Here is a 6,595-nt window from a genome sequence, read left to right as displayed (position 1 = left end):
AAAGGATCAGGCATTATAATGAAGGAATATTGTCAGTAGTAGCCAAAACTAGTTGCAGAACTGAAATGAGTTGGTTTAGCCTCTCTCCAAACTGATTTTGAAGGTAATGTTTTATAAAGAACAGTCATACTTTAAAATGTGTTGGTTTTTTTGCCCAGAATTTGAGACTGCATTATAATAGTCACCAGCTAAAGCAGGTAGGATATCAAACTTAGAACATGTTAAGTAAATACAGATTTGCACTGTGTAAGGGTGGATTTGTGTAAATGTAGATCTGCACTCCATAAGTCCTCACAAAACACCAAGTTCAAAAAGGGGCTTGCAATTCATCTCTGCAAATTAGATTGGTACTAATTTAAATGTATTATTGCCTTTTCACTGATGATAATTTGAGCGGAAACACCAAGCAATGTGTTTATCTGCTAGTAATGAATGGAACGTCAAGCAGCAGATGAGCAATAGTTGGTGCTGCAGACTGCAGGGAAGTGGGCTGTTGTTTGACTGTGAGCTCCTCTTGATCCAGGTTAAGATATTGCTGTCTCCCAGCTGTTCATCACTTATTCTTCTCCAAAACCTCCTCTCTGCTGGTTTACCAACTCAGCTCAGACCTCTGGATTAAAAAAAGAAGTCAAATGTTTTAAATAGCAGCAAGTCTTAATTTGGACCAGGGTGCAGAAGCAGGTTACTGACTGATGAGCCAAACAGGTAAGCTTGCAGAAGCTGTTCCCCACTACACCCGTATTTATATATGCCTTTTCCCTTAGGGCCTGTAATTCAATGTATATAATCCTTAATGGAACTTCTCGGTGGCTGCACTCTCACTCACTCCTACTTTTCTCAATCTGATTTTGGTTCCTTTAGTTCTAACTCTGATTATTTTGTGGGATCAAATATCAAGTCTAGTCACTGGATCCTGTTTAGTTAAATCTCTTCGATGTCTGATAGAATCAGTTCCTCAGTACAGGTTTTGTGGCCTTTGGATCCTATTGTGCCATACCTTTTGTTTTATATAGTTGCCGACAAGTTGTCAAGGATGAAACACTTTCTGTTTTAATGAATAGAGAAGGAGTGGAAGCAGTGTTTAGGATTCAGATGTCCGGATTTGTTGGTGCCTCTTACAACACCATTTCTCTACACAGCAAAGTTCATATGAGTCACAATACTGCAGCTGTCTGCAAACCCATAAGCTTTTCTTTGCATGTGATGTGAGGATAAAGATGAAGTTATTTTACTGCCGACCTTATAAGTTGAGGGCATGTTCCTCACATAGGGGTTTCTGAGTCCCAGTGGTCATCACTGAATTGGTGTGTAGCCCTGAACAAGGCACTCAACCACAAAGCCCTAGTGTCCCCATTTTCAAGAATAATATTTCCTGCTGCAAGCCTATGCAGTGACTCAGCAGAAATGCAAACAACAAGCAATAGCAATGGTTTTTGTTTTAACTTTAAACTTGTAGTTATGCATTGTATTATTTAACCATGATCAAACAGGCAAAAGTCCCACTGAAATCTATTTGTGTCTTGTTTACATTATTTGGACTGATACTCAATAGTATTTTTAGAGCAGCATGTCCACAGCATGCCGTGCATAGAAAAAAAGATCTGGACTGATGCTAGGTTACATCTTAAATTATACATCTGAAGTCCCAAAGGAAAACAAACAGTAAAGAATTTGTCTTTTTCTGATCGGACAATGTAATGTGGTACCAGAAAGCACAGATTAGAACCTGCTTGTTGAGTTCCAACTGGGTGACATTTACAAGCATTCAGCTAATGAGTTATGGGCTCCTGAAACAGGAGTTTTCTAATAGGAGCAATATAATATTCCATTCAGAAAAAGAGATTCCTTTAAAAGTGTTTATGCTGTGGAATCCTTTTCATTATGGTAACAGAGATAAGATTTATTAGTCAAAGCACAGAAAGGAATATTCTGAAGATTGGAGCATAAAATGCTATATTTTCAGCGTTATTAAGATGACAAAAAATACAGTACATATTTTTACTGGTTTCTGGTGGTAGAAGTTTAGATGTTAATGGCAGCTGCCTCGTGACAGCAAGGTTTTATGAGCCAGTTTGTTTTTTAAAGGGAAATATGAAATGCCAGCATGCTGGGTCTGAAAGTCATAAGATTGTAAATGTACCCAACAAGAAAAGTCTGACAAAAACAAAAACAACACTTGGAACTGCTTCTTATTCTGGATATAAATGTCTTTTATTGCTTCAGACTTTGTTACATAAGCTGTCCACTCAACAGCATAGACTTCCTCTGAAAAGACAAAGCACAAAACCTTCAGTAACATGTGATCCTATTACATCACTTCATCTTGTGATTCAAAAACTTGGTAATTCAGTGTTATCAGGTTTTAATGGAATACATTCAAGGGCATAAGGGCATATATAACAAATAAATCATTGCTTCTGATTTATTTGTTTTTCCTGGTAGGACCTAGCCTAATCCAATTCAACACTGAGGTAAGGAAGGATGCTATGGCACCATAGCAAGGAGGGCATACTCCATAGTGACCACTACTAAGGTAAGGCTCAAAGATTCCTCAGCTTTCACCACAGGATTCATCTGAAGACCCATTTTTGATGTCATCACAACGAGTTATTCAGTAACAGTCATCTTAAAGGGACTTGAATCTCCTTTAATTTGTATTAGCATAAATAAATGATAGCTATGTTGCATGTACAAGTGAGCAGAATTTTCAGAGGACAATAAAACCCAGAAAACATGAAAATGTATGGCCAATGTTGCCTCTTATTCAGAATATGCAGCCTAATGTTGTCAGCATTCGTAGCTGACTCCACTCTTTTTGTGGAGTGAAGCAGATTTTTGCCATGTCGATCTTTTTATTTTGTCGTGCTTTGGAACAAAGTAGCATTGAGGTCTTAGTGTAATGTACAGGCACAGGCCTTCTTCAGTCTTAGCCAGTTGCCAATGCTTGTAATATCTTAGGTCTGGAAGAAGCAGTATCTCTCTTACGGGAAAGCAAATGGCCTGCTGTAGGAAATCTTACAGCTATAAACGAAGTCCTATGCCCGCTGATTCATTCTGTAGACCTTTTTCTTCGGTACTGCACAATGCCTTTAACTGGACAGTTCCAAACCTCCAGAATTTGTGTTTATGAAGGAGAAGGGACAGCTAGAGCCCTAGTAAGTCCCTTGCACAGCTGTGACTGGAGGGAATTATGGGCTGAGAGCCCAACCAATGAAGCAAAGGTTTATTTTCATCTCTGCAGCTGACCTGGATGTCCAGTCCTGGGTATGTTGCAAGGGTGTGAAAGGGGTAGAATTTCTGAATCCTGATATGTTTTATTGTGGATAGTGAAAGTTCTTCCTTAATCCTCAGTCTTGGTTTTTGAAACTGACTCTTTTTGAGAACTGGGTATCTCTGTACCAGGACAATGCCACGAATATCAAGGTCTTTCCCCACATGACTGAGCACTTTGGGAATTCCCTGCCCTGATCCAAGCAAGACGCTAAGAGATTCACTGGCATTGCTCAGAGGAGTTCCCCGGTATCATTCTCAAGAACTGGATCGCTATGTATGAGGCTTTGTTCTTGGAAAATGGGAGTGTGCAGGACGCCAAATTTGACCTGTGATTACGGGCAGAAGCATTTAAGATGAATAATTGGTCTATCTTCAGTATGCAGAGAGTATCATTTGAGCCAGCTTGTTCAGAGAGAGCGGAAAAGAGGGAAATTACTACTGAATGCCACGTTTACAAATAACAGTAACAGCTACAGTACCAGATCAATAGCAACACTGATGACAATAGCAAGTGCTGACAAAATAAAACTATATTTCTTTATAATATATATTAATAAATATATAAGTGTGTGTATATATACACATACATGCTAAAGTATCTTCTAGTATGTCTTTTAGCACCCTAATATTTCATAATCTAACACATAGCAGTGATCTTTCCCATACAGGATGTGACCAGCCAATGTATTGGCATTGCTGTTAATAGATCTGAAATGTAACTGCACATGGAAGAGTGTGAGGTGTGAAACAAAAGTGTTCAGGCTTAGACCCCATACATTTCTTTCGCTGTTCTTTTTGCTGAGCGTACCCACCTATATGACTGAAAGTATATGTGATTAGGAGTTCATTCTAGAGATGTAATGCTTCTATCTCTTTGTGAACTGTACTGAGTTCTTACAAATCTTTTGATTTGGAGAGGCAGACAATGAACTGTGGTACAGCTATACCCACGCAAGCTGCTGCAGCTCCTTGCCTTGGTCAGCAGGCTCAGGCCACTGCTGTCCTCAAATGACTTTGAACCAGCCTGTCTACAAAAACAAAGTTAGTGTTCCACTGCAAGTCCTCTCAGTAGCAGATACTCCTGCTTTGGCTTCAGGACAAGTTGTGTCTTGTGTCTCTGGTGTACGTGATGTATTGGTTTGCATATATAGGTGTTAGAGCTCTTTCTTGAAAGAAAACAGTTCCTCTGTAGGGCCTCACTGAGCTGTGTGGTAACCTTCTGGTGACCTTTAGTTTCTAAACAACTGTTTTTGTGTAAGAATGCAATTGTTTTTTCTTATTTTAAACAAACATATACAAGTCTGATGATTTTCAGTCTATCACAATGCTGCCAAGGACAGAAATAAGCTACAGAACTGCACAACTGGCAGCAGCGTCTATTTGATATTCTGACCCTTGCTTTCCCTTGCAGCCCTCCATGGTACTCCCCAGTTCAATCACCTGATGCAGCACTTGATCCTTAGCTCCTTTCCCCCTCAGATAAACACTGAAGCGATAATTCCTGCTGCAGGAATGTTCTTTCATAAATGCTTTTGAAGTGAGGAAACCTGATGTCCTCCAAGATAATATATTATTAGTTAGATTTCATTGGTTTCATTTTGATGTTTCAGTATTTACTTTAGTTCTGACCCACGTAGTTCACTAAGACCAGCTGAAGTATGAATGCTATAATTTATTACAGCTATAGTGTGGTAGTTTTTCCTTTTCTTTTAACCCATAAGAAAGGTATTCAGAGATCACCTGATGGTTTTCACTTTTGTTTTGATCAAAACAAGTTCCCATGCAATAACATTATGTTTTCACTCTGTGAAAAAGCATTGATCTTTTCTGTCTTGCTACTCCATAGGTCTGTGGCCGGCAAAGGGAGTACAGTTAGACTGATTAAAACCATACTGACTTGAAGGTATTTATATCCTAGTACCTAGGCAGGAGCACCAAACATTCCCCAGAACATATGCAGTACACACCCACCACAGCTTCTATGGTTGTAACCAGGTAGGCGGGCAATTATGCTGAAATTGAGCCATTTGACCTGATGCAAACATGGACTATCCCACCATAAAAACCTCCTCATGCTGAAGATAGAATGATACAAAAACAACCATAGACACCAAAATTCAGAAGAGCTTTTGTAGCCGATGCTCTTACACAGTCTGTATAGCAGAAGTTCTAAAAGCTTAAACATGGTTACCATCAAATCTTTGCAACGGAGAATCTGACTCCTACATCACTTCAAGTTTATAGGTTATGTATGTGTGTTTTTTAATGACAGAAGAGATGCCTTGTTGAAGGGGAGAGGATTTTAGAGGAGATTTATAACCATAAAGGTATTAAGTAAAGTTTCAAGTCTCCTGTTGGGCCTAAGCTGAAAACGTGAACTTGGGAGGTATAAAATAACTTCTGTTGAGGTCTCTGTTGTTTGGAAATACTCTGCTCTCAAAGCTGTGCAGTGTAAATTGCTTACGAGGCTTTGTGGGCAGATCTCAGCTGTTTATTTTGCATGCTGCTAAATAAGAACACTCAAGCATTAGTAAATCTACTTGCAAATGCATTGGAAACATTTATAATTTCTTTTTCCTCTATACCTCCATGTAAAAAGAATTTCCAGACACAAACAACTGTCAGAGAAAACAACTGTGGTTTGTTAGGATGTGAAACTAGAGTGTGCCTAAATTATTTGCCTTTATTAGAAAGCGTGTTGGCAGACTGCACCTTTTATGACCACAGGAAGAAATCTGCTTTATTTCATGCATAGTTAGCATCTTATAGGAGATAGACTGCACATCTCACTGATTGCTTCACCATTTGATACAGGTTTTGCTTCAGACCGGGGGAGAGAAGTGAATTACACTACCACAAGAATCAATTTACACTTCACTCTTCTGAAAACCTCAGTGTCAGTGTCACATACACAACAATACCAGGCCAGATGCTCATTTTCCATTTATGAACAACCAGAATGAAGTTTCATTCATTTTGGACGTAAGCCAGTAGAAAAGAGCATCTACAGTTGTTAACTGACGGTATCCTCCAAGACTTTTTGGCTTGTATGGGAATGGTACTAAGCCAAATGGTGAGATTCCAACTTGCTGGATCCCACTGAATGCCAGAATGGGCTCGCTCAGGGCCGGCTCATGCCGATGCACTAAAGCATTACAGAAGCAGCAGACTCTTCCCTGAATAGACCAAAGGACCAGATGAGATTCAGCTGAGTCATGAGGGATGTCTAAACCACAGAAGTTCATTCTCTTCATTCAAAAGAGACGACTAAAATAAAAAGGCTCATAGAAGGCTCCATCATAGAAGCCTGGTAGCTACACAC

The 6,595-nt window shown here is 39.4% G+C and overlaps 1 long non-coding RNA gene across 1 annotated transcript; it reads left to right on the top strand.

Moving 5' to 3' along the window:
- Positions 1-573: 573 nt before the first annotated feature.
- On the top strand, positions 574-5,244 carry LOC146761386 (uncharacterized). Its single transcript, XR_014943995.1, has 3 exons — positions 574-705; positions 2,443-2,533; positions 5,120-5,244. It is a non-coding gene; the product is annotated as an uncharacterized LOC146761386 (long non-coding RNA).
- The last annotated feature ends 1,351 nt before the right edge of the window (positions 5,245-6,595 follow it).

This window comes from Coturnix japonica, chromosome 3 (genome assembly GCF_054131305.1).
Source record: "Coturnix japonica strain WE chromosome 3, WE-NBRP24, whole genome shotgun sequence".
Lineage (NCBI taxonomy): Eukaryota > Metazoa > Chordata > Aves > Galliformes > Phasianidae > Coturnix > Coturnix japonica.
The sequence above is the reverse complement of the archived record's forward strand: the minus strand, read 5'-3'. Positions and strand labels throughout refer to the sequence as shown.